The sequence below is a fragment of the Phyllobates terribilis genome, unplaced genomic scaffold, assembly GCF_046119375.1.
Source record: "Phyllobates terribilis strain yellow unplaced genomic scaffold, ASM4611937v1 Scaffold_2__4_contigs__length_985480577, whole genome shotgun sequence".
Lineage (NCBI taxonomy): Eukaryota > Metazoa > Chordata > Amphibia > Anura > Dendrobatidae > Phyllobates > Phyllobates terribilis.
This window is the reverse complement of record NW_027362762.1, coordinates 489,840,528-489,868,102: the sequence shown is the minus strand read 5'-3', so window position 1 is coordinate 489,868,102 and position 27,575 is coordinate 489,840,528. Positions and strand designations below refer to the sequence as shown.

At 47.8% G+C, this 27,575-nt stretch overlaps 1 long non-coding RNA gene across 1 annotated transcript in view; it reads left to right on the top strand.

The window, feature by feature from the left end:
- The first annotated feature begins 2,065 nt into the window (after positions 1-2,065).
- LOC141252836 (uncharacterized) overlaps positions 2,066-27,575 on the top strand; it is a 58,176-nt gene continuing 32,666 nt past the window's right edge. Inside the window, exon 1 of the long non-coding RNA XR_012314126.1 lies at positions 2,066-2,298. This is a non-coding gene — a long non-coding RNA (uncharacterized lncRNA). The remainder of the gene's footprint in view (positions 2,299-27,575) is intronic.

The window sequence follows — 27,575 nt, the reverse complement described above, 5'->3', positions numbered from 1 at the left end:
AATTGTGGACTGGGGAATCAATCAATTAATTATGGACAGGGGGTTAATTAAATATGGATGGGGATAAGGCAAATAAATAGGGACTGGGGATCAGTAAATATGTTCCTGGGCATGTGTATTTGTGATATTTCACCCATAATCCCCATACAGAACAATAGTTATGCCCATATTCCTATGAGAAGTAGATGAAATATGTTCCTGGGCATGTGTATTTGTGATATTTCACCCATAATCCCCTTACAGAACAATAGTTATACCCATTTTCCTATGAGAAGTAGATGAAGTATGTTCCTGGGCATGTGTATTTGTGATATTTCACCCATAATCCCCATACAGAACAATAGTTATACCCATATTTCAATGCGAAGTAGATGAAATATGTTTCTGGGCATTTGTGATATTTCACCCATAATCCCCATGCAGAACAATAGTTATACCCATTTTCCTATCACAAGTAGATGAAATATGTTCCTGGGCATGTGCATTTGTGATATTTCACCCAGCATAGCTATAAATTGTGCAGGGGGGGAGCATAGCTATAAATTGTGCAGGGGGAGCATAGCTATAAATTGTGCAGGGGGGTGGAGCATAGCTATAAATTGTGCAGGAGGGGGGAGCATAGCTATAAATTGTGCAGGGGGGGAGCATAGCTATGAATTGTGCAGGGGGGAGCATAGCTATAAATTGTGCAGAGGGGAAGCATAGCTATAAATTGTGCAGGGGGGTGGAGCATAGCTATAAATTGTGCAGGAGGGGGGAGCATAGCTATAAATTGTGCAGGGGGGGAGCATAGCTATAAATTGTGCAGGGGGGGAGCATAGCTATAAATTGTGCAGGGGGGTGGAGCATAGCTATAAATTGTACAGGTGGGGGAGCATAGCTATAAATTGTGCAGGGGGGTGGAGCATAGCTATAAATTGTGCAGGAGGGGGGAGCATAGCTATAAATTGTGCAGGGGGGGAGCATAGCTATGAATTGTGCAGGGGGGGAGCATAGCTATGAATTGTGCAGGGGGGAGCATAGCTATAAATTGTGCAGAGGGGAAGCATAGCTATAAATTGTGCAGGGGGGGATCATAGCTATAAATTGTGCAGGGGGGAGCATAGCTATAAATTGTGCAGGGGGGTGGAGCATAGCTATAAATTGTGCAGGGGGTGGAGCATAGCTATAAATTGTGCAGGGGGGTGGAGCATAGCTATAAATTGTGCAGGGGGGTGGAGCATAGCTATAAATTGTGCAGGGGGGAGCATAGCTATAAATTGTGCAGGGGGGGAGCATAGCTATAAATTGTGCAGGGGGGAGCATAGCTATAAATTGTGCAGGGGGGTGGAGCATAGCTATAAATTGTGCAGGGGGGTGGAGCATAGCTATAAATTGTGCAGGGGGGTGGAGCATAGCTATAAATTGTGCAGGGGGGTGGAGCATAGCTATAAATTGTGCAGGGGGGTGGAGCATAGCTATAAATTGTGCAGGGGGCTGGAGCATAGCTATAAATTGTGCAGGGGGTGGAGCATAGCTATAAATTGTGCAGGGGGTGGAGCATAGCTATAAATTGTACAGTGGTGGAGCATAGCTATAAATTGTGCAGGGGGGTGGAGCATAGCTATAAATTGTGCAGGGGGTGGAGCATAGCTATAAATTGTGCAGGGGGTGGAGCATAGCTATTAATTGTGCAGGGGACATATTTATTCAGTGTGGAGGGGAGTGGTTGCGGACACATTTTTGGTAGCGAGGGGGGATGTGTGAGGAGGAAATATTAGTAGGTAGGGGGAAACGTGTAAGGAGACTATTGAGGGGAATAGTGTGAGGAGACAGTATGGGGGAAGAAAAGTGTGAGTGATCACAGAGACTGAGTAGTGGGTGGGGTATAGCATGGGGGGACAGTGTAAGGTCACAGCCAGGAGGGAACAGTATGCTAAGGAGGGGGAGTGTAGAGACTGGGCCCTATAGGGGGGACACCGTGTGAGGACAGTGTGAAGAGAGGACCCAGTATGGAAAGGAGAGGGCAGTGTGGAGGGCATGTACCATAAGAGGGACAGTATAAGGGTCATATTTTGTGCAGGGAATATAGTGAGGGGCAATTATTTATTCAGGGGCTCAGTGTAGAACATATATTTTTATTCGGGAGCATTTTAATGACATTGCTATCTTTCAGGGCATCGTGTCGGGATGTGTTGCAGAAAACCGTAGAAGATGGAAGTCTGCAGAAACGAGCTGTGGATGAGAAAAGTCATCATGGAGTCTGGACAAGAGGAAGAATAGAAAGAGACCGACTCCAGAGACAACGTCCTCTATCAGGTACCAGGATGTAAATGTTTTTTATGATGCTGACGTTTTTTTATTTTTATTTATGTTAGGAGCATTAAAGATGTTGTCCACATTTATGATGAGTCTGCAGTCACTCTGTGACTGCAGACTTCTGAATTCTCACAGTGCGCACTGCACACTGTCAGGATTCTCTCGTGCCGGCGATTTGTATACATGCAGTCACGTGCCGACTAGACATGTGTGGCCTCACTCAATGAAAATGTATTGAGGGAGACTGGACATGTCTAGTCAGAATGTGGCCAAAAGTATTCAAATCGCATACTTGTGGTGACATGACCGTCCACTTTTGCCACGGCAAGGGAGAATCCTAAAAGTGTGTAGTGCATGCGCTGTGAGAATTTAGAAGCCTGCAGTCACACACAGTGACTGCAGACTTTCATCTCAAACCTGGACAAGCCCATTAATTATAAAATGAAGCTCTGTAGCCAATTCTGACAGCAAGTAATATACTCACTGTCAGGATTCAGCTTTGCTTGCAGGTTCCATTAGTCATCACATGAGATTTTCATACTTACGGTCACGTGACAACGAGCGTTTCTTTATCGGTCGACCATGACAGCACCACGAGAGAGGGGATCCGCCCACCAAGGACAGGAAACCTACAGGCTTAAAACGGGGCGGCCCTCCCTCTCGCCTCAGTTTGGTTTCCTGTCCTTGATGGAGGGAACCTCTTGCAGGCTCGTGGAAGATCTGGATAGCGACGGCTGTCGAGCAGCACCCCTATCTGGGATCTGCAGCTCCAGCGTTCTGCCTATGCGAGTGCACCCCTATCTGGCAGAGGCACAGCATTTTTTTTGCACTGGATATGCAGGGGTGCTGCGCCCCTATCTGGGGTGGCAGCCCTTTTATCTGCTTCAGCCAGAATGCGCTTTCTGTAGAGGTGTCTGCCCTGGTTGGGATCCGGATTGCAGTGGGACTGCCTCCCTATCTGGGGTGGCAAGCCCACCATCGCCCTGGAGATGCGAGTTGCGTGGGGTGTTGTCCCCATTGACATCCGGCGGAGGTCGGCGCGCCGGGTCTGAGGCCGTCTGCGAACCTCCGCCCCGACCAGGAGCGGGCCGAGCGGTGCCCTGTTCAGAGGTAGCAGGCCATCACAATGGGCAGGGCCTACCTGGGAGCGCCGGCGTTGTATGAGGCATCCTCGCGCGAGGCTCGTGCGCGCGCGCACTTCCGTCCTCCTGTAAGTCACGGCCTGATGACGTCACCGCGCCTCGAGGACATCATGTGACCGGAAGTCGGGTTACCGGCATCTGTTTTTTAGCGTGGTATTAACCGCGATGCATGTGTCCCTGAGAAGAACGACAGCTCCAGTTCCGTGCATAAGAGGAGAAGCTGCTGTGGACCTGCGCCACTGTCTGGGGTCACTGAAAATAAGTAAAAAGATAGGGGCGCAATAGCGCTGTTATCCAACAACAACCACGTGGGTAAAAAGAAAATGTGCTCACCTTAATGAGTTGTGAAATGCACAACTCATGTAAGAATTAGTGAGGAAGGGCTGCAGCCAACACAGAATCCCTAGGGATCTTGTAGGTAGTCTGTAGTAGGATGAAGTAGGTGCTGGTAAAAAATCCGCGCTCCTCCGTAGTGAAGAATTATGACGAGAGATTGTATAATTAAACAATCTTGTGGTTTATTGTTAAAAGCTACGATTACTACGCGTTTCGTGGACGTCCCGTCCACTTCCTCAGGTACATAGCTGATGTAGACCGATTTATCAAACGGTCTTATATACATAAAACTACACGTGGTGAAAAAAAAAAGGAGAAAAGCCCGCTGTTATTCTTGGCGCCAAGACCAACCAACGGTTTACAGAGAGACAGTGAAATTACTTATAAATAGATTAAATAAAATTATTGGTCGACTAATTACACTCTTATGCAGATAAAATGAAAACCATAGAACAAATAATTAAAATGACCTCTGAAATGTAATGATCCAAATGTTTTAAAACATTTATATTAAAGCACATGGGATAAAACATTTGTAGTTGATCGAGGACCGCAGTGTATGCGATCCCAAAGTCCTAGCTATATTGTATCATGTGTGAAAGATCAGAGAGTCCAGACCGCTCTGCCAGACCTCACACCTCGTCGGCTGACAGGCAGAAAACCAAGAGCTGAAGGAATGGCAGAAGGTGCAAGCCTGCTACTGGTGTATTGGGTATGAGGTGTTTGTCAGTGAGGAAAGGGGGGGAAGGAGGGAGGACGGGCATGTAGAGATGACTGAGGACCGCAAGTGTGTAAACTCCTGAACGATTGGTATATTACAATGTATTGAAGATAAGATCTTCCAGATCACTGTGCTGGATCTCACACCTCGTCGGCTGACTGACAGAGGACAGGGAACTAAAGGAAGAGAAGAAAATGCAAACTAGTCTCCGTGGGACGTACTAGTCTGCTAAAGGTATATTATGTGTGTTATCAGTAGCAGTGTAAATAGAAGGGGGCAGGTTGTAGGAAAGAGTGGGGGAATGAGGAGATGGCTGTGTGACTGTAGAATGCTGAGATACTTAATTCTTATTATGTGCTGTGGCATATGTATATAGATGTTAGTGTAGAAGACCTCGGGAAATGCATGGAAGGAATTGGTATGCGAATTGCAAGGCTAGAAATCTTGCTGTTCTGTTATCATCAATATATATAATATGTATGGCAGGAATAAGGACGATAACGAATTTTGTGTTGTAGGAATTGTGGGGTTTGAGCCATGTGTCAGAATACATTGGGAATAAAAAAGGGGGGTGGGGTGGACATATGATATATAATTGAATTAGAAATGTATATAATGGGTATATGTGATAACTGACCTCAAGACTCATATAAAAACCTCTGTGATTTCATTTAGCCCTTGTGGCTTCAAAGTGTTGAGTTTATACATCCAATAAATTTCTTTACGATTCAGACATTGCACCCTATTAGGGGTGTCAGGCAAAACATGTTCAATAGGTAAGATCTTAAGATCCCTGTAATCCTGCTTGTGTTGCAGGACCATATGTCGGGACAGCCCATGTTTCATGAATCCTGTGGTTATATTATGTCTATGAGAATTGAGTCTATTATGTAGTGCCTGAGTCGTCCTGCCCACATATTGTTTAGGGCAACTACATTCAATAACGTATATCACATAATCTGTTTCACATGACATGGGATATGACATTTTGAAATTTTCACCAGTGGCCACCGAAGTGAAATTATCAGTGGAATGTATAATGGATTTAAGTATCTCAGCATTCTACAGTCACACAGCCATCTCCTCATTCCCCCACTCTTTCCTACAACCTGCCCCCTTCTATTTACACTGCTACTGATAACACACATAATATACCTTTAGCAGACTAGTACGTCCCACGGAGACTAGTTTGCATTTTCTTCTCTTCCTTTAGTTCCCTGTCCTCTGTCAGTCAGCCGACGAGGTGTGAGATCCAGCACAGTGATCTGGAAGATCTTATCTTCAATACATTGTAATATACCAATCGTTCAGGAGTTTACACACTTGCGGTCCTCAGTCATCTCTACATGCCCGTCCTCCCTCCTTCCCCCCCTTTCCTCACTGACAAACACCTCATACCCAATACACCAGTAGCAGGCTTGCACCTTCTGCCATTCCTTCAGCTCTTGGTTTTCTGCCTGTCAGCCGACGAGGTGTGAGGTCTGGCAGAGCGGTCTGGACTCTCTGATCTTTCACACATGATACAATATAGCTAGGACTTTGGGATCGCATACACTGCGGTCCTCGATCAACTACAAATGTTTTATCCCATGTGCTTTAATATAAATGTTTTAAAACATTTGGATCATTACATTTCAGAGGTCATTTTAATTATTTGTTCTATGGTTTTCATTTTATCTGCATAAGAGTGTAATTAGTCGACCAATAATTTTATTTAATCTATTTATAAGTAATTTCACTGTCTCTCTGTAAACCGTTGGTTGGTCTTGGCGCCAAGAATAACAGCGGGCTTTTCTCCTTTTTTTTTTCACCACGTGTAGTTTTATGTATATAAGACCGTTTGATAAATCGGTCTACATCAGCTATGTACCTGAGGAAGTGGACGGGACGTCCACGAAACGCGTAGTAATCGTAGCTTTTAACAATAAACCACAAGATTGTTTAATTATACAATCTCTCGTCATAATTCTTCACTACGGAGGAGCGCGGATTTTTTACCAGCACCTACTTCATCCTACTACAGACTGTCTGGGGTCGACAGCTCCAGCTCCAGTTCCGTGCATCAGTGGAGAAGCTGCTGTGGACCTGCGCCCCTGTCTGGGGTCGACAGCTCCAGTTCCGTGCATCAGTGGAGAAGCTGCTGTGGACCTGTGCCCCTGTCTGGGGTCGACAGCTCCAGTTACGTGCATCAGTGGAGAAGCTGCTGTGGACCTGCGCCCCTGCCTGGGGTCGACAGCTCCAGTTCCGTGCATCAGCGGAGAAGGTGCTGTGGACCTGCGCCCCCGTCTGGGGTCGACAATTCCAGTTCCGTGCATCAGTGGAGAAGCCCTGCCTGGGTTTGACCACCCCAGTATTGCTCAGGCATGGACGGATGGAGAGGAACGGGCCTGTGACTCGTTCCTGCCTCCGAATCCGTACAGCTGGTGGTGAGTGATCTTTCTGAATGTTTACCTTGATTATGGGGCCCTTTCCTTGTTATGGATACTAGGAAAGGCTGAAGGATGTTTGCGCAGAACTCAAAAATGTGTGTGTGCACTCTGTAAGACCCCATCTGGGCCAAGGGCATCGTGCTTTAAATTTGGCTTCAGGACGGAGCTGGACCTTAGACCTCTAGGCTAAAGTGAGCCACGTGTCTGGGCCGCACAGAGCCTCATGATTGGCCTTCAGAATTTAACACAAAAATGAGCCTCAATCTGCTCAGTAAATGTTAAACTAACACTGAGGGTTTTACTGTTGTCCTCCAGGCTGTTTACTCCATCCATAGGACGGCACATGGTGTTAATACAGCACATGGTCTCTGTGAAGGTCTGCTGTCCAGCTGCATCTCATCAGCTGGCTCCTTCGGGTGGGGCTAGTCTGACAATTGAGATTTACCACCCAAAGGAAACGTTTATCCTTCATTCAGATGGATTACTCTTTTAAATATAAATCTGAGCGCAGTGCCTTATAAAGCCTCTTTGCGCTTCACAAAGAGCACATCATAGCTCTTTATAGCACATCATAGTGCCTCATAGCATAGCTCTTTATAGCACATCATAGTGCCTCATGGCACGTCATAGTGCATCATAGCATAGCGCTTCATAGCACATCATAGTGCCTCACCTCATGGCACATCATAGTGCCTCATTGCACATCATAGTGCGTCATAGCATAGCGCTTTATAGCACATCATAGTGCCTCACAGCGCCTCATGGCACATCATAGTGCCTCATAACATAGCGCTTTATAGCACATCATAGTGCCTCATGGCACGTCATAGTGCATCATAGCATAGCGCTTCATAGCACATCATAGTGCCTCACCTCATGGCACATCATAGTGCCTCATTGCACATCATAGTGCGTCATGGCATTGTGCTTTATAGCACATCATAGTGCCTCATAGCATAGCGCCTCATGGCACATCATAGTGCATCATAGCATAGCGCTTCATAGCACATCGTAGTGCCTCGCCTCATGGCACATCATAGTGCCTCATGGCACATCATAGTGCGTCATAGCATAGCACTTCATAGCACATCTTGATAGCATGGTGCCTCTTGACACATCATAGCATGGTGCCTCTTGGCACATCATAGCCTGGTGCCTCTTGGCACATCATAGCCTGGTGCCTCTTGGCACATCATAGCACGGTGCCTCTTGACGCATCATAGCACGGTGCCTCTTGACGCATCATAGCACGGTGCCTCTTGACGCATCATAGCACGGTGCCTCACGGCACATCATGGCATGGTGCCTCACGGCACATCGAAGCATGGTGGCTCACGGCACATCGAAGCATGGTGCCTCACGACACATTATAGCATGGTGCCTCACGGCACATTATAGCATGGTGCCTCACGGCACATTATAGCATGGTGCCTCACGGCACATTATAGCATGGTGCCTCATGGCATAGCTTTTCATGTCACTTCATAGTGCCTCGTTGCACATAGCGTTTCACAGTGCCTCATAGCGCTTCACAGTGCCTCATAGTGCTTCACAGTGCCTCATAGCGCATGTTAGTGTCTCAAAGTACATCATAGTGCCGTGTAGCGTCTCATAGTGCTTTATAGTGCCTCATGGCATAGTGCCTCATAGCACTTCATTGCGCCTTATGGCTCTTCATAGCATAACATATCATAGTGACTCATAGCATACCATAGTGCCTTATGATGCATTCATAGTGCCGCATAGCGCCTGTTAGTACCTCATAGCGATTCACAGTGCCTTTTAGTACCTAATGGGGCCTCATAGTATCTCTCAGTGCTTCAGGGTGCCCCTGTGTCTTGTAGTGCTTTTATAGGGTGTCTGTACCTCATAGTCCCTCTTGGTAAAGGTACTGGGGGAAAAAAAAAAAAGAGGAATTTGACTGAAATCTGGTGGCGGAGGGGTGGATCAAGGCCTATTTAACTGGCCAGGCACCACTGTTCAGGGCTTCCCAGATTCATTCTTCCTATCATAGAGTTTGATAGTGAATACCAACAGCAGCAGCAGCTACTGCATCAGCAAGTTGAGCAGCCGCCATCTCCACTATCTCAGCGGCGGTTTGGGGAGCCCCAAAAGGTGCATCGCCCGCATGTTTCTGGTAATGCCCGGTCCTCAGGAAAACGAGGTTCGGCGTCTAAGTCCAGTCATCACGGCTCCAGCAGGATGGACGAATCTGCAGCCTCCAGGGATGATCCCCCGGCTGAGAAGGGTCCTTCCTCCAAATTGGTACCAGCCTTTTGAGCCACCTGGATTTCGGAATGCCATCTCATTTCCTTAACGACCCTCTACATCAAAGGAAAAGAAAACGTAAAAGCAAACTACTTAAGCTGTTTTTCTCTGAGACAGGGCGAATGGGAACTAAAGCAGGATATTTTTTTTTCCAAATAGTCTGGAAATGGGGTCTTCCGGTGGTAGATCTCTTTGCCACAAGGCTAAATCGAAAGACAAAGCCCTTTTGCTCCCTAAATCCCAGAGAAAACCCCCTGGCAGTAGACTCTCTCCAAATAGCTTGGGATTTCAGTCTGGCCTACGCCTTCCCCCCATTCAATCTCCTTCCCATGGTTCTAAGAAAGATCAGAGAGGACAAGACGAGGATCCTTCTGGTCGCCCCCTTTTGACCCAGGAGGCCCTGGTTCTCATGCCTGAGGAACATGTCCATCTCCGATCCTTGGGTCCTACCAGAAATCCCGGATCTCCTCAGCCAGGGTCCGATACTCCATCCTCAAGCTCCTGGCCTCCACTTGACGGTGGGGAACTTGAGAGGTCCCTGTTAGAACGCAAAGGATTCTCCCGAGATCTAGTGACTACACTAATGCATAGTAGAAAACCTGTCACGACCAGGATTTACGCTAGAACTTGGAATTTTTTTTTTAATCTTTCTCTGGTTCTACAGTTGGTACGGGAGCTCCAATTAGAAACAATTTAGAATTTTTACAGAAGGGCCTCGAGATGGGGTTGGCGACAAGCACCCTTAAAGTCCAAGTCTCTGCCTTAGGTGCTCTATATAACTGTGACTTGGAAGGGAATTACTGGATTTCTCGCTTTATCAGAGCTGTGTTTGGATCCAGACCGGTTATCAAAAGCGATTTGGTACCCTGGGATCTAAATTTAGTTCTAAAAGCATTAACCGGTTCACCTTTTGAACCAATAGAGTGGGCATCTCTTAAGTCCATCTCCCTTAAAACAGCGCTTTTAATAGCTCTAACATCAGCTAGAAAGGTTAGTGATATCCAGGCTCTGTTTTCAGCCCCACCTTTCACTCAAATCCTGGACGATAGAATAATTCTTAGAACGGACCCGGCATATCTCCCTTAAGTAGTTTCCCGTTTCCATAGACTCCAGGAAATAATACTTCCCTCGTTCTGTCCTAATCCAAGTAACCAAAAAGAAGCAGAGTTCCATACCTTAGATGTTAGAAGATGTGTGATTAAGTACCTGTCGGTCACCCAGGCCTTCAGGAAAGATAGTTCCTTATTTATCTCCTTCCAAGGGGTGAGGAAGGGGCTTAAGGTTACTAAATCCACCATAGCTAGGTGGATCAGGGAGGCTTTTACTCTAGCCTATGTCTCCAGGGGTGAGGAAGCGCCACAGGGGTTGAAGGCTCACTCTACCCGGGCGGTGGCAACCTCATGGGCGGGGAAGACTGGTGTCTCGATGGAAGACATATGTAAGGCTGCTACCTGGTCTTCTCTATCTACCTTCTATAGGCACTATAGACTGGATTTGGGTGTTTCATCCAACCTCACATTTGGGAGAAGGGTGTTCCAGGCTGTGGTCCCTCCCTAGACTTTTTCATCTCTGCAATTCTCTCGTGGTGCTGTCATGGTTGACCGATAAAGTCATAAGTTACTTACCGGTAACGGGATTTTTCGGAGACCATGACAGCACCCTTATATTCCCTCCCTTCACCTTATGGGAGCAGTCCTCATCTATTAATTACATCCTTTTCTCACTTAGTGGTGTTGTATAAAAATGTTATTTTTATGATTGTTTTGCTATGTCTAGTAACCTGGCGGTCCTCTCAATGCTCTGTAATCCAAACTGAGGCGAGAGGGAGGGCCACCCCCTTTTAAGCCTGTAGGTTTCCTGTCCTTGGTGGGCGGATCCCCTCTCTCGTGGTGCTGTCATGGTCTCTGAAAAATCCCGTTACCGGTAAGTAACTTATGACTTTCTGCTTCTCTCAGAGAGAATTAGGAAGAGCAGGTCGTTGGCATGTGACTAAGGCCATGGCCCCACTAGTATTTGGTCAGTATTCGGTCAGTATTTTTTCTCAGTAGTGGGAGCCAAAACCAGGAGAGGAACAATCAGAGAAAAGGTATAATATAAACCAGTGCACCAATTCTGCATTTATCACCCACTCCTGAGAAAAAATACTGACCAAATACTGATAGTGGGGCCGTGGCCTTAGTGTGCAAATCGCATATGTGCTGGGGAAGGCGCAAGGAGGGGGGAGCCAAACTGAATTCTTGCCCCGGGTGCTAGAAGACCTAGATCCACCTCTGCATAAGGTCACACAATCACTGCCCGAGCCAGTGCCAGGTCGTCAGCATGTGGCCAGTGCTCACTGGTGTCTGTGCCTGGGAAAGCTGGGAGCCGTCCTGTGCACAGCACTGCTGTAATACTGCTGCCAGGGTGCCGGCAGGGAGATATGGGGAGTCATCACACAGGGTAGCAGTGCCAGGGGGCACATCACTGCATGTAAGCGTCTCACATCAGTGTCATGGTGAAGAGCCATACATGGTGTCTGTCGTTGTGTCCAGGAAGGATAATGATGGAGGCTCCGACTAATTTGACCAGGATTAGGATTTGAATCAGGATTAAGATCAAAAAAATAATTTTCCCTGGCCCCTGATACCTGGGGCTATTTCTAGAAATATCTGTAACAGCAGCAGCAGACAGAACTGGAATGGAGCATCTTGTGCTGTATTATGCTCTGCAGTCTGCCACACACACTGCCTCCTGCTATCACCTTCACCACTGGAAATATGCAGCTGGATTAGTCCTCAGAAGGACTGTAAGTTCAGATGGATATATATAGATGTTGTGGTACACCTACACTAACTAATAAACAAGCAAATCTCTCCCTAGCTCAGCAGCATCTTTCCCTACACTGTCTGTTTCCAGGGTAGACTGTGACGAGCATGGCGGTGCCAGGCCTTATATAGACCTGATGGCGCTGTGCGGCCAGCCAATCACTGTAATGCCACAACCAACATGGCTACGGCATTACAGTGTGTGGCAGACAATCCCTTCATGTTGGTTGGCTCTATATAGAGCGCCAAACATGCAGGGAGGGGACCCGAGCTCCCGCCCAAGCAACCAGGAAATACTCGCAGAGCGCCGAGCATTTCGAGCAGTGAGATGCTCAGGCGAGCACTGAGCAGTGGCGAGCACGCTCGCTCATCACTAGCAGTTATCTGACAGGAGAAAGCCAACTCCACCACCATGCTTGCTGCTGGGGAGGGGTGTGTGGGAGAGGGGGAATCCGCTGTACGAAAGTGCAGCTGGAGAGTCTGTGTCAGAGTTGGGTGAGCCAGGTTTCGGTGATGCCGAGGAAGGAAAGTTTGTTAGTAATGAAAAGATCATGGATGTAGGAAAGTTTGTTGCAAACAGAGCGTGCGTTCCATAGAGCTCCTGTTAGTGGGAGTGGGGATCGGGGGCTGGGCGGATGGGTATAAGATTAGAAAGGTTGCGTAAATGTGTGGTCGATCTAGGATGAGAATTGGATGTGGTGGTGTGGGGAGGGCCGGGATTTGGCGAGATATCGCCAGCAGTGAGGAGGAGCAGAGAAAGTGTTAGTAGGTGGGAGCAGGAGAGCGCGTGAGGTAGCTGTCTGTGCTTAGAGACACAGGATTGTATGTTGAGGATCAGTTCGGAGGAGAAGGTGAGATGGATGGGGAGAATGGAGGGAGAGATGACCAGTTCCTTACTATGAGTTAGGGATTAGGGGGGTTAGTACAAAGTGAAGGACTATAGAGGAGAGAATGAAAAGAAACAGGAACATTGTTTACAGTTTCCAAGTATCCAGTTACCTTCAGTTCCCTTCAGGTTCAATTCAAGTATAATTCTTAGCTGAGTATTTCTTAGTACACTTCTATGTTACACTTGTATGTTACGCTGGCAGACGACATCCTGCTCACAATATACAGTTGTGCTCAAAAGTTTACATACCCCAGCAGAATTTTTCCTTTCTTGTCCTTGTTTCAGAGAATATGAATGATAACAAAAAAACCTTTTCTCCACTCATGGTTATTGGTTGGGTGAAGCCATTTACACTGTGTGCCGAATTATTAGGCAAATGAGTATTTTGATCACATGATGCTTTTTATACATGTTGTCCTACTCCAAGCTGCATGGGCTTGAGAGCCAACTCCCAATTAAGTAAATCTGGTGATGTGCATCTCTGTAATGAGGGGTGTTGACTAATGACATCAAAACCCTATATAAGGTGCGCTTAATTATTAGGCAACTTCCTTTCCTTTGGCAAAATGGGTCAGAAGAGAGATTTGACTGGCTCTGAAAAGTCCAAAATTCTGAGATGTCTTATAGAAGGATGCAGCAGTCTTGAAATTTCCAAACTTTTGAAGCGTGATCACCGAACAATCAAGCGTTTCATGGCAAATAGCCAACAGGGTCGCAAGAAGCGTGTTGGCCAAAAAAGGCCCAAAATAACTGCCCATGAATTGAGGAAAATCAAGTGTGAAGCTGCCAAGATGCCATTCGCCACCAGTTTTACCATATTTCATAGCTGCAACGTTACTGGAGTATCAAAAAGCACAAGGTGTGGGCTACTCAGGGACATGGCCAAGGTAAGGAAGGCTGAAAAATGACCACCTTTGAACAAGAAACATAAGATAAAACGTCAAGAATGGGCCAAGAAATATCTTAAGACTGATTTTTCAAAGGTTTTATGGACTGATGAAATGAGAGTGACTCTTGATGGGCCAGATGGATGGGCCAGAGGCTGGATCAGTAAAAGGCAAAGAGCTCCACTCCGACTCAGACGCCAGCAAGGTGGAGGTGGGGTACTGGTATGGGCTGGTATCATCAAAGATGAACTTGTGGGACCTTTTCGGGTTGAGGATGGAGTGAAGCTCAACTCCCAGGCCTACTGCCAGTTTCTGGAAGACAACTTCTTCAAGTAGTGGTACAGGAAGAAGTCGGATATCATTCAAGAAAAACATAATTTTCATGCAGGACAATGCTCCATCACATGCATCCAACTACTCCACAGCGTGGCTGGCCAGTAAAGGTCTAAAAGAAGAAAAAATAATGACATAGCCCCCTTGTTCACCTGATCTGAACCCCATAGAGAACCTGTGGTCCATCATAAAATGTGAGATCTACAGGGAGGGAAAACAGTACACCTCTCGGAACAGTGTCTGGGAGGCTGTGGTGGCTGCTGCACGTAATGTTGATCAAAAACAGATCAAGCAACTGACAGAATCTATGGATGGAAGGCTGTTGAGTGTCATCATAAAGAAAGGTGGCTATATTGATCAGTAATTTTTTTGGTTTTGGTTTTTGCATGTCAGAAATGTTTATTTCTAAATTTTGTGCACTGATATTGGTTTACCTGGTGAAAATAAACAAGTGAGATGGGATTATATTTGGTTTTTATTAAGTTGCCTAATAATTCGGCACAGTAATAGTTACCTGCACAAACAGATATCCTCCTAAGATAGCCAAATCTAAAAAAAAAACCACTCCAACTTCCAAAAATATTAAGCTTGGATAGTTATGAGTCTTTTGGGTTGATTGACAACATAGTTGTTCATCAATAATAAAAAATAATCCTCTAAAATACAATTTGCCTAATAATTCTGCACACAGTGTATTGTCAAACTACTGTGTTTTCTCCTTTTAAATCTTAATGACAACCAAAAACTTCCAAATGACCCTGATCAAAAGTTCACATACCCCAGTTCTTAATACCGTGTATTGCCCCCTCTAACATCAATGACAGCTTGAAGTCTTTTGTGGTAGTTGTGGATGAGGTTCTTTAATTTCTCAGATGGTAAAGCTGCCCATTCTTCTTGGCAAAAAACCTCCAGTTCCTGTAAATTCCTGGGCTGTCTAGCATGAACTGCGTGTTTGAGATCTCCCCAGAGTGACTCAATGATATTGAGGTCAGGAGACTGAGATGGCCACTCCAGAACCTTCATTTTGTTCTGCTGTAGCCAATTACAGGTCGACTTGGCTTTGTGTTTTGGATCGTTGTCATGTTGGAACGTCCAAGTACGTCCCATGTGCAGCTTCCGGACTGATGAGTGCAAATTTGCCTTCAGTATTTGCTGATAACGTTCTGCATTCATCTTTTCTTCAACTTTTGCCAAGTTTCCTGTGCCTTTGTAGCTCACACAACCCCAACACATCAGCAATCCACCTCCGTGCTTTACTGTAGGAATGGTGTTCCTTTCATCATAGGCCTTGTTGACCTCTCTCCAAATGTAACGTTTATGGTTGTGGCCAAAAAGTTAAATTTTGGTCTCATCACTCCAAATTACCTTGTTCCAGAAATTTTGAGGCTTGTCTCTGTGCTGTTTGGCGTATTGTAGGCGAGATACTTTGTGGCATTTGCGCAGTAATGGCTTTCTTCTGGCGACTCGACCATACAGACCATTTTTCTTCAAGTGCCTCCTTATTGTGCATCTTGAAACAGCCACAACGCTAGTTTTCAGAGAGTCCTGAATTTCAGCTGATGTTATTTGTGGGTTTTTCTTTGCATCCCAAACAATGTTCCTGGCAGTTGTGGCCGAAATTTTTGTTGGTCAACCTGACCGTGGTTTGGTTTTTACAGAACCCCTGATTTTCCATTTGTTAATCACAGTTTGAATGCTGCTGACAGGCATTATCAATTCATTGGATATCTTCTTGTATCCCTTTCCTGTGTTATACAGTTCAACTACCTTTTCCCTTAGATCCGTTGACAATTATTTTTCTTTCCCCATGACAATCCAGAAACATCAGTGACTGGATGAAAGATGCAATAGTCTGTCTGGATCCCAGAAACTCTCAGCTTTTATGCACACACACTGATTACAAGCAAACGGGTCACAGGTGAGGATTTTACCTTTAGTAGCCATTCAAACCCATTTGTGTCAAATTCTGTGCATGTTATCAGGCCAAAATCACCAGGGTATGTGAACTTTTTATCAGAGTCATTTGGATGTTTTTAGTTGTCATTAACCCCTTTACCCCCGAGGGTGGTTTGCACGTTAATGACCAGGCCAATTTTTACAATTCTGACCACTGTCACTTTATGAGGCAATTACTCTGGAACGCTTCAACGGATCCCGCTGATTCTGAGATTGTTTTTTCGTGACATATTCTACTTCATGATAGTGGTAAAATTTATTCAATATCACTTGCGTGTATTTGTGAAAAAAAACTTAAATTTGGCGAAAATTTTGAAAATTTTGCAATTTTCAAACTTTGAATTTTCATGCCCTTAAGTCAGAGAGATATGTCACACAAAATAGTTAATAAATAACATTTCCCACATGTCTTGTTTACATCAGCACAATTTTGAAACCAAAATTTTTTTTTGTTAGGGAGCTACAAGGGTTAAAAGTTGACCATCGATTTCTCATTTTTACAACAAAATTTACAAAACCATTTTTTTTAGGGATCACATCACATTTGAAGTCACTTTGAGGGCCTTTATGACAGAAAATACCCAAAAGTGACACCATTCTAAAAACTGCACCCCTCAAGGTTCTCAAAGCCACATTCAGGCTGCGTGCACACGATGCATTTTTCATGCGTTTCCGCTGCGGAATTTCCGCAGCGGAAACGCATCAAAAACGCATGGTAATCCGCACCCCATGGTCCCCAATGGCATTCCGCAATGTCAATGCACATGCTGCGGATTTTTCCGCAGCGTTTCTGCAGCGCTCATAAATCCGCAGCATGTTCATTAATTTTGCGGAAGCGCAGCGGAAGCGCCGCCATTGACTTGCATTGAGACGCATAGAATCCATGTCTGTACATTTGTACAAGCGGATAATATGCGTCTCAATGTGCGGATGGTACCCAGTTCTGGAGGAGAGAAGACTCTCTCATCCAGACCTGGGTACCATTGTACCTGTAAAAAAAAGAATAAAATAAAAAATAAAGTTTATATTCACCTGTCCGGCGGCTTCTCTCTGCTTGCCGGCAGCGCTTATTTTCCAGGACCTGAGATGACGTCGTGGTCATGTGACCGCAGGCTGTCTCGCGATGTGCCGGCAACCCGGAAGAAGCCAGGATGAGCGCTGCAGCACACGCCGGGGCATCGGGGGTGAGTATAGCTTTATTTTTTTTATTTTTACGGTCACACTGTATAAATCCATGCCGTTTGCATGGATTTATACAGTGTGACCTAGTTGTCAAGCACTTTCCAAGTGATGCTATCGCCTGGAAAGTGCTTGTCAGTCCGCATGCGGAAACACATGCGTTAACGCATGTGGATACCCATGTTAATCTGCATGTATTCTGCATGTATTCTGTAGGAAAAACGCATGCATAATCTGCATGCGTTTTTTATGCCAGGGAGATGCAGAAATGCTGCAGAAATTTTCTGCTTCATTTCTGCATCGTGGGCACATAGCCTCAAGAAGTCTATTAACCCTTCATGTGCTTCACACCAATTAATTGAATGTGAAAGGAAAAAATGAACATTTTACTTTTTTTCACTAAAATTTTATTTTAGACCCCAGTTTTTTATTTTTACAAGGGTACCAGGAGAAATTGGACCCCAAAAGTTGTTGTGCAATCTCTCCTGAGTATGCTGATACCTCATATGTGGGGGAAAGCCATTGTTTGGGCGCACAGCAGGGCTCGGAAGGCAAGGAGCGCCATTTGACGTTTTCAATGCAAAACTCGCTGGAATTCACAGCGGACCCCATGTTGCGTTTAGAGAGCCCCTGATGTGCCTAAACAGTGGAAACCCCCCACAAGTGACCCCATTTTGGAAACTAGACCCCTTAAGGAACTTATGTAGATGTGTGGTGAACACTTTGAACCCCCAGGTGCCTCACAGAAAATTATAATGTTGACTTGTGAAAATAAAAAAAACAAACATTTTTTCCACAAAAATGTTAAAAATATTTTCACAAGGGTAGCACGGGAAAGTGGACCTCAAAATCTGTTGTCCAGTTTCTCCTGAGTACGCTGATACCCCATTTGTTGGAGAAAACTACTGTTTGGGCGCATGTCAGGGCTCGGAAGGGAAGGAGTGACGCTTTTCAATGCAGACTTTGATGGAACGGTCTGTGGGCGTCATGTCATGTTCTCACACCCCCTGATGTGCCTAAACAGTGGAAATGCCCAACAAGTGCCCCCTTTTTGGAAGTGGTAGCTGATTTTTGAATTATATAATGTAGTGTCATACGTCAGTTGTGTAGGACAACCTGACGAACACTACATAACTGACGTATGACAACCTGACGAACACTATTTCAGTTGTGTAGTGTTGGTCAGGTTGTCATACGATAGAAATTAATTTAGTAGTGCATGGAAGTATGGTACTTTTTGAAGCATTCTTTCATGCACAGGCCAGGTTTGTCGGGGCAGGTGTCACATTGATAAATGGTGTCCTTGCGTATTCCCCTTTTATAACACACTCTGCACCTCTTTTGTGAGTTACCTTTTTTTGTGACTTGAGGAATCTGCCCCGGGAAATGCTGGCCTGGTACAATTCTTGGTCCTTCAGTTCTGGAAGTACTGGGGCCCGCTTCGTCACCGCTGCCAAATATCAGAGCCTTGATAACTGTCTCCTGGAAGTGAAGGTACGACGCAGAAGTCTCTCCTGCGCATTGTGACAGAAGGAAAGCGTTGTGCATTGCCATCTGTACAAGGTGCACCGCCAACTTCTTGTACCATTCCTTGGCCTCTCTCAAAGCACTGTACGGCTGGAGGACTTGATGAGAGAGATCAACTCCCCCCATGTACTTGTTGTACCCCACTACAGTCTGGTTTGCCGACCTGTGTAGTGGAACCTCGTACAGTGCTGAGGGTGCTGCCATCACCATGTATGGTGGTCAAGATAAGGACATCCCTCTTGGCCTTGTACTTGACCACCAGCAGGTGGTTGCTACATTGGGCTCTGCTCTCACCCCTTCTGAGCATCTGCCCAATTAGCGTCTTTGGGAGGCCTCTCTGATTTTTGCGGACAGTACCGCAGGCTGCGGTACGTCACGCAGAGAGGGTTTATCCACGCACAGGTGATAACCTTTATCCAGCAGTGGGTGCACCAAGTCCCACACAATTTTCCCACTCACTCCCAGAACAGGGGGGCATTCAGGGGGTTCAATCCGGGAGTCCTTCCCTTCATGAACTCTAAACTTGTGAGTGTACCCTGAGGTACTCTCACAAAGTTTATACAGCTTGATTCCGTACCTGGCCCTCTTACTGGGCAGGTACTGCCAGAATCCAAGCCGCCCCTTAAAAGTAATTAAGGACTCATCCACACAGATGTCCCTTTGGGGCACGTACACTTCAGCAAACTTGTTGTTGAAGTGTTCGATGACCGGCCGAACTTTGAAAAGACGATCAAAGTTCGGGTCATCGCGTGCAGTACACCTTGCATTATCGTTGTAATGCAAGAACTTGGGGATGGCCTCAAAACGTGTCCGGGTCATGACCATTCAGAACACTGAAGTGTTATACAAAACGTCAACACTCCAGTATTGCCGAACCTCTGGCTTCTTCACGATCCCCATATGAAGGACCAGGCCCCAAAACTTCATTAATGCGGGACCGCATTAAAGACCATGACCTAATAGTATGTCATTGGTCCAATCGGCCCAGGTCACAATGACGTACTATTAGGTCACACATCAGAAAGGGGTTAAGATTTAAAAAGAGAAAACATAGTAGTTTGACAATAAATGGCTTCACCCAACCAATAACCATGAGTGGAGAAAAAGTTTTTTTGTTATCATTCATATTTTCTGAAACATGGCCAAGAAAGAAAAAATTCTGCCGGGGTATGTAAACTTTTGGGCACAACTGTATATTTTCCACAAAATGCAGACAGCTGTGAACCAGAGGGGAATGGCCTCTGCTCATCTATATCAGATAGCTAAGACTGAGCTAGATGCAGGGTATTTAAGGTAGAGTAAACAAGGAGGTCATAAATAAGGGTGGGGGTAGAGCAGTAAGAGACATACCAGAACACATATACATCCAGCAAAGGTATGGGGGAATCACAGTAGGAGCAAAGCTGGGTTTCATACCTGTAGGAGGAATGGAGAAACAGATCTTGATTAGAATGCGATGGTGGTGGCTCATGGAAAGAAAAACATTTTTGTGTTACATGTAAAAAAAAAACAGCCTAAATCAGGCTGTTTTTTTTTTTAGGCTATGTTCATACATGGTGTTTTGCTGCGTTATTTTATGCACATTGAAAGCTGCTTTTTACAGTACTATCAAAAGCTATGAGGTTTCAGAAATCTCATGCACACACTGGATTTTTTTACTTCACTGAATTTGAGAACTGCCATGTCTTTGAAATCTGCAGCGCGTCAATTCTTTAAACTTTTTTTGCAGCGTTTTTTCACCCATAGAAAGCAATAAAAAAGTGAAAAAATGCTGTAAAAGCGCAATGGAGTTTTTGGTGAGTAAAACTAGCTTTATTAAAGGGAATCTGTCACCCCCTGGGACTTTTAAGACCGCTAATATGGGCATACAGGTGATAGAAATGTGAACTTATACTTACCTGTATAACCCATATTAGAGGTCTGTTTTCTGTGTAATATCTTTTTATTAAATTATTTCTGCTAAGCTTGGCTCCCCCCGGGGGTCGCCAAGAAATCCCCCCTAGCAGCCCTATTTTCATGCTCACCCCACCTCCCCTGCACAGGGCCCTGTGACGTGCAGTTTCTGGCCGGATCCTGCGCTGTTTCCCCTATATGGACGGTGCTCTTCTCCCTGCCATCCGTATAGCCTTGTGCGCAGGCACCAGTGAGTCAATCTGCCTTCCCAGTGCCTGCGCACAAGATTCCTGCTGCACAAGGCTATACAGACGGCAGGGAGCGCCGTCCGTACAGGGGAAACAGCGCAGGCACGGGATCTGGCCAGGAACTGTCGTCACAGGTCCCTGTGACGTGCAGGGAAGGTGGGGTGAGTATGAAAATAGGGCTATTACACACAAACCAGACCGCTAATATGGGCCATACAGGTAAGTACAGATTCACATTTCTATCATCTGTATGTCCATATTAGCGCTCTGAAAAGTCCCAGGGAGTGACAGATTCCCTTTAAACATGTGTGGCACCCCAGGGGTCTGGTTACCACAGTAATAGAGATATTATGTCTGAGAGCAAGTGGGAGGTTTCTCTGGTCAGGAGCCCTAAGCATGCAACACCGCCCACCCAGACCTGGGAGGGGAGGAATCTGCCCTTATAAACTGGGTCTGGGGCGGGATTAGGACAGACAGAGCCTGCAGAACAAGCAGAGCAGTCAGAGCCTGGAAAGGGAGAGTTACAACAGGAGCTCTGTAGGAGCAGGAGTGAGTGCCAGAGGCTGGAAGCTAGATAGCTCGCCTTGGCTGAAGACACTAAACCCGGACACGGAGTCCGAGGCTGTGGGGACATCCAGGTCCAGCAGCAGAATCCAACCGGCAGGGGATTCCATGTCCTCTGGCCATAGAAGCCCGGAGGCACGGTCACAAGCAAGGGACCAGCACCGCCATCGTGAAGCGGAGGCTAACGGAAGGCCCCAAGTCACCGGCCATACGGGTGAGCACCACACGGTATACTCAGGGACGTGGGCTACTTCTACCCGCATAGAGCAAGGTAGCCAGGAAAGAGTGCAGATAGTCGGGGAGGCCTACAACTCTGCTTGCTCAGAGACTGACCAGGCCCCTACTGCTAACCAGTACTCCCGGGAGGGTCTGCTTTATACCATCAGTAAAGACCCTGAACTGCACCACACGTCTCTGTGTTTCATCGCTGCACCAGCACCATTACTACTGGGACGCTCACACCATCACTCCCATCATCCACACTAGCTGCCCTGAGGCAATACTTCTCCCGTGGGGAGTTATCCCATACTCGGTTGCGCAAACAACATCAGCCTCAGCGGTCGGCAGCGCAGCGGCGGTCCCCACTGACCGCAATCCACGGGTGGCGTAGTCGGACATTGTTATTACTTAAGACTGCCACAGGTTTGACCGCCCTGGGCACGGACTGGGTCACCGCCACACTGAGACTACAACCCCCAGCGATCCGGCTCCGGGTATCCCCCTGCACAGCACAGGCCCAGGGGGCGCGTCAACTTTGGCGTAGTCAGCAGGATTTCGTGCCCGCAACCACCGGGTACTGCGTGCCTGAAAAAGAGACTTTTATACTTACCTGTGGTGAAGTTTCCCGCCGTCCGGAGCCGTTTCCCGCCTTCGGACGCCATCTTGGACCGTTTCCCGCCGTCTTCCCGCCATCCGCAGCTACTTCTCGCCTTCGGACGCCATCTTCGGGACGCCGCGCGGGAAGAAGAGGGGCGTGGACGCCGAAAGCGCGCGAGATCCGAAGCTCCGCCCCACGCTCCGACGCTGCGTAAGGTCCTGGAAGGGAGGAAGAGCGACGCTGACGTCATCGGAGCGCGACGCCAGGTCCTCAACCCCGACGATCGACTGCGGAGCCGCGGCCTACGGAAGAAGAGCATCGCAAGGTAGGCCACGGTCCACTAGGGGGGAAGGAGGATGTCGGACACCGAGGGGAGCTCTACCGCCACACCGGCCGCCAGTGCAACCGCTGGTGCGGTCATGCATTTCACCATGCCCTATATCCCGGGGGCAACCTGGCTACCCCAGTACTCAGGGGAGTCACATACCCTAAGTGACTTTAAGGAAAGACTTGATAGCCTCTTCCAAGTATACCCCCTCACAGAAGAGAAAAAAGTGAGCATTCTGGTGGCCCAGTTAATCGGGGCAGCCCAAAGGGAGGTAAAGTCCTGGTCACCTGGGAAGAAGAGGACTGTCAGAGAGATACTAGCCCGGCTGAAAGACACATTTGATACCCGAACCTCAGCCGAGATAAAACTAAGATTTTACGGGTGCAAACAACAGGCACATGAAAGTATAAGAGACTATGCCCTAAACCTACAAGAGGCCCTGAGAGTCATTAAACAGGCAGACCCTGACAGCGTGGGAAATGAAGACAAGCTGTTGACTGAACAATTTATTGAGGGTCTACTGTGCAATGCCCACCGAACCCAGTTGCGGGCTATGGCCTTACAGGACCCTGACCTGGACTTTGCACAGTTCAAGGACAGAGCCATCCGGGTGACCCACAGGCGCCCTGCTATCACTTATCACCAGGACGCGGCATCTGTAGGGCCTGTGGGAGCTGATGCGCAGGCTTTGAACAATGACCCGGCTACAGACCTGCACCATCAGGTCCAAGAGCTGACTAAGAGCGTTGCCGCGCTAACCAGAACTGTGTAGTCTTTACAGGTCTCTTCTCCAGGAAAGACCCAGCTGGCATCCGGACCGGAGGACGTCCCGTGGCGCCGACTGAGGAGGACCCCACCGGCCAGAGGAAGACCCAGCGACCGATACAATGAGGACGGACGACCCATCTGCCGCCGCTGCAATCAACCCCGACATATGGCCAGGTACTGTCATTTAAACGGGCACAACCTGGGGTAGAGGGCCAACCCCCAGGTATAAGATCATCAGGCCCATCGAACTGGCGTGACAAATACGTAGGGGGACGTCCGGTCTTGCCTGTTGTACTGGATGGCATTCCTATGAGTGCCCTACTAGACACCGGGTCACAGGTCACCACCATCCCGTACGTGCTCTTCAAGCGGTACTGGAATGACTCGGACATAACCCGCTACCCAGATGACGACCTGAGCATTATAGCCAGCAATGGTCAGCCCGTGCCACAGATAGGATTTAAGGAAGTGACCATCAAGGTCGGTAGAGTTGAACTGCCGGCACAAGGACTTATCATTGTGGACATTGACCGTCGCGAGAGTCACCCAAAAATAACCCTAGGTACTAATGTAATCGAAAACTGTCTTGCAGAGGTGATTCTTATTTTGCAACAGGTTGCCAAGAACGCCAGTTCCAGCCAGCAGCGTGTGCTCCAAAAAGAGATCCGGGCACTGATGAAGCGGCAACAGGTGGAACTATCTGGTGGTGAGATCGGTAGCGTGAGAATGTGTGACCCGTTCCCTATTGCCATGCCCCCAAAAAGTGAGATGATGATTTGGTGCCGGGCAGCTATTGGTCTAAGGGGTAGAGACTACCAAGCAATGGTAGAACCCGTCTACTCAGACAGTAGGCCCACCATTTTGACAGCACGGGGGGTGGTCGATGTACACCATGGGAGGGTGCCCGTCCGCATCATCAATATCAGGGAGAGAGAAGTATACCTGCCCCGGTATGCCACGCTAGCCAAATTGTTCACCATCAACCAGAACTCTGTACAGGCCGTGGAACCCTTGCCTCCATCTCAACCAGAGGAAGGTAACGGCTCTAAGAAACCAATGGAGGACTGGTGTCAGCAACTGCATTTGGGTACTGACTCCACTCCCTCACACCAAAAACAGGGAGTCTATCGGGTGGTTCAAGAGTACGAGAGAGTGTTTAGCAAACACCCGCTAGACTTTGGGCGAGTAAAGGGGGTAGAACATCACATCCCAACGGGAGACCATCCTCCCATAAAGGAGAGATACCGACCCGTACCCCCTGCACATTATCAACACGCCAAGGGGATGCTAAAAGACATGAAGGAGGCTGGGGTAATTAGGGACAGCTGTAGCCCCTGGGCAGCTCCACTAGTCTTAGTGAAAAAGAAATACAACACCATGAGAATGTGTGTAGACTACAGGAAGGTCAACCGTATCACACACAAAGATGCGTACCCGTTACCAAGGATAGAAGAGTCCTTAGCTGCATTAAAATCTGCTAACTTCTTATCTACTTTGGATCTCACTAGCGGGTACTGGCAGGTTCCTGTAGCAGAGGCGGACCGGGAGAAGACTGCATTCACCACCCCGATGGGACTCAGCGAATTTAACTGTATGCCGTTCGGGCTCTGCAATGCACCAGGAACCTTCCAACGGTTGATGGAATGCTGTCTGGGACACCAGAACTTCAAGATGGTCCTATTATACCTGGACGACGTCATCGTCTATTCCAAGACCTATGAGGACCATCTGGAACACCTGGCAGAAGTGTTTGAAGCCCTTGCAAACTATGGCCTAAAGGTAAAACCCTCAAAGTGCCATCTACTGAAGCCAAAGGTACAGTACCTGGAACACGTGGTGAGTGCTGACGGAGTGGCCCCCGACCCTGACAAGATCACCGTGATTAAGGACTGGCCAAGACCATCCAACATAAAGGAAGTGCGGCAGTTCCTCGGGTTGGTAGGCTACTATCGAAGATTCATTCCCGGTTTTACCAAGAAGGCAGCTCCTATGCAGGACTTCCTGATAGGCCAGTCCAGGAAGGCCAAAAACCAGAAGCCACCCTTCAAATGGGAAAAGCTGGAAGAGGAGTCCTTCCGCCAGCTGAAGATGGCCCTCACGGGGGATGAAATCCTGGCGTACCCTGATTACAGCCAGCCTTTTATCCTCCACACGGACGCAAGCAACATCGGGCTAGGAGCCGTACTGTCCCAGATTCAGCAAGGGAGAGAACGGGTAATTGCTTACGCCAGCCGAAAACTGCGACCCACGGAAAGAAACCCTGAGAATTACAGCTCGTTCAAGCTAGAGTTCCTGGCAGTGGTGTGGGCAGTAACCGAACGTTTCAAGCATTACCTTGCCTCTTCCAGGTTCACCGTGTACTAGTGTTGAGCCACCCCCGTAGTGTTCGAGTTCGGTTCGGTTCGTCGAACACCCATGTGTTCGCCGAACTGTTCGTCGAACTGTTCGTCGAACACCTTCGAACACCGTTAAAACCAATGGCAGGCAAACAAAAACACATAGAAAACACCTTCAAAGGTGTCCAAAAGCTGACAAACTGCTCAGAAGACACAACTAACACATGGAAAAGTGACAAGTACATATAGTCATGCGAAAATAAAAGAGGTGGAGGAGTAAAAGGAGGGGGAGACACAGATATAGGCATGTCATGCCCTTCTAAAATCCAAAAAGTGAGAAGCCGACACGGCCAGTCCGCTCCTGCCCGTGCCACCTCCGTGTCGCCGGGTTTGTGCCAGAGCCGCGGTGAACCCTGACGGCCAGCCCCCCTCTCCCAATACTGGTGCCTGTCCGCTGGTGGGTCGAGCGAGCCCCCCTGTGGTGGAGGCAGCTCTAAGCTTTTTAATTTAAATTGTCTCTCTAATTTGAATGAATACACTTTAAATCCATTTACAAGGATCTATTGGAGGGCAAGTCTCATGCCAGCAGCCGCGTAATTCCAGCTCCAGTAGCGTCCACTAAAGCTGCTGCAGTTAAAAAGCTTTTATAAGGATCGAGCTCGGCTGTCCACCGCAAGGCATCTTACTGCCAGTCCCAGCCCCTATGCCTTGGGGTGCCTCCTGATGCTCTTCACTAAGTATCCCATGGTCCCGAAGCATTTCCTTTGAAAAAATTAAGTGTCTAAACTACAGGTGGTGTAGCTTGCTTAACAGCCGGGATAATCCGCTGACTAGCAGACACTGCTACTAGGCACAAAGTATTTCCTGGGCTAGATGCAGTTAAAAATTTGTAATTAGATACTCTCGTTGGATGCTGAGAAAGCATTCCATAGAGTCTCCTGGCACGCCATATATGATTCTCTTAAAAAGCTTGGGGTAGGGGTCTAGGGGACCCTTTTATAGCCAAAATCACGGCCCTGTATCGCAATACGTCACCTAGGCTGAAGATAAATGGAACTGTAGCACCCTGAGGGCTCGGTTGCTACAGACGTATTGCACCTCACCCAGAGGTGTGATATCTCACTCTCAGGTAAGGATGGAGTGTGGATCAGGACCCGACACCTGCATGCATTACACCACATTGCCGTGGGGCAGGGCGACCAATATGCCCCTGAGATGGGCACGACAGTCCCTGTCCCTGGCTGGAGTGGGGGGAGGGAACACTGAGGAAGGGGAACCCTGTAGTGCAGGAGCAGGGAGGAAGCAGTTCCTGGGTGCATTGAGAAGGGAGTATAAAAGGTGGGCACCATCTTAGTTCAGTGCAGAGAAGTCTGAGCAGAAGTGGCAGGGAGCAGGGGCTCTGCATGAGCTCTGCTCCGGAGGCGGGCCTAGTAACAGAGGCCCAGGCCTGGAAGAGGGAGAAGGAAGGAAGAGGAGCGGAGAAGGCTCCAGGAACGAGGAATGAAGGGATCCCAGGGGTGCGGACGGGCGAGTCGCCACCGCACGCCCGAATCCACCTGCGTGGAGGGGTCAGGCCAAAGGGGGAGACCGGTCCCCGAACTAGTGGAGGCAGGAAACGACCCTCAGCTAGAAACCGGAGGCTCTGACATTTTATGTGGCGCAGCCCCTCGCTACACCCGCTAGGAAGGCACCACATAGGGTCAGGGAAACTGGCGCCAAGTTTACCAAGAGGAGGCCCGAGGCAGCCGGACAGAAGTGTTGGTAAGAAAGGCCAGACAAAGGACACACAAAGGGGGTCCTGTGAAGTGCTCCAAAGTTATCTGGGAGTTGTCTGAGCCCCTCACCTGGTGAG